This window comes from Mustela nigripes, chromosome 12 (assembly GCF_022355385.1).
Source record: "Mustela nigripes isolate SB6536 chromosome 12, MUSNIG.SB6536, whole genome shotgun sequence".
In the NCBI taxonomy this organism is placed as follows: Eukaryota; Metazoa; Chordata; class Mammalia; order Carnivora; family Mustelidae; genus Mustela; species Mustela nigripes.
The window spans coordinates 76302299-76303509 of NC_081568.1; the positions used below are offsets into that span (position 1 = coordinate 76302299).

At 40.0% G+C, this 1211-nt stretch overlaps 1 non-coding gene across 1 annotated transcript; it reads left to right on the forward strand.

Annotated features, from left to right (window-relative positions):
• Positions 1–360: 360 nt before the first annotated feature.
• On the forward strand, positions 361–463 carry LOC132028965 (U6 spliceosomal RNA). Its single transcript, XR_009407615.1, has one exon. It is a non-coding gene; the product is annotated as a U6 spliceosomal RNA (small nuclear RNA).
• The last annotated feature ends 748 nt before the right edge of the window (positions 464–1211 follow it).

The following is a 1211-nucleotide window of genomic DNA, read 5'->3' on the forward strand; positions in this document are numbered from 1 at the left end:
CCATAGCTTGTTCCCTTGCTTATTTCAAGTTTTGTTCAAGTGTCACTATATCAGGGAGGCCTTCCTTGACTCCCCCAGTAATTTTAAAATATGCCCACAAAATCTGATAATCCTCCCTTCAGTAGGTAGAACTCAGTTCTCCCCACCCCCTTGAGTTTTGGCTTGACTTAGTGTCTACTTCCTAAATAACAGAATATGGTAAAAGTAACAGCATGTGACTTCTAAGACAAGGTCATAAGAGGCTTTGTGATTGCCTTAGTCTGCTAATGAGAAAACATCAGAAAGATGCAAATTAAGGGGCACTCTACAAAATACCTGATCAGTACACTTCAAAGTTGTCAAGATTATGAAAAATATTGCCTGCTTCAGCAGCACACATACTAAAATTGGAACGATACAGAGAAGATTAGCGTGGCTGCTCCACAAGGAGGACATGCAAATTCACAAAGGGTTCCGTGTTTTTACCATCAGGGAAATGCAAATCAAAACTATGAGATACCACTTCACACCTGTCAAAATGACTAAAGTCAACAACACAAGACACAACGCGTGTTCGCAAGGATGTAGAGAAAGGAGAACCCTCTTTCAATTAGGAACGCAAACTGGTGCAGCCACTCTGGAAAACAGGATAGAGGTTCCTCAAAAAGTTAAAAACAGAACTACCCTAGGATCCAGCAATCTCATTACTGGGTATTAACCCAAAGAAAACAAAGACACCCGTTCAAAAGGATACATGCACCCCCATATGCATAGCAGCATTATTTATAATACTCAAATTATGGAAGCAGTGCACATCATCTGATGAAGGGATAAAGAAGATGTGGTATATATGATGGAATATTACCCAGCCATAAAAAAACCAATGAAATCTTCCCATTTGCAACAATGGGGACAGAGCTGGAGAGTATAATGCTATGTGAAATAAGTCCATCAGAGAAAGAGAAATACCATATGATTTCACTCAATTGTGGAATTTAGAGACAAACAAACACAAGCAAAGGGGAAAAAAGAGAGACACGTACAAACCAAAAAACAGACTCTTTATTCTAGAGAACAAACTGATGGTCACCAGAGGGGAGGTGGGTAGGGGATGGGTGAAATAGGTGATGGGGAGATTAAGAAGTGCACTTGTCATGATGAGCACTGGGTGATGTATGGAATTGTTGAATCACTGTACTGTACACCTGAGACTAAGATTACACTGTATGTTA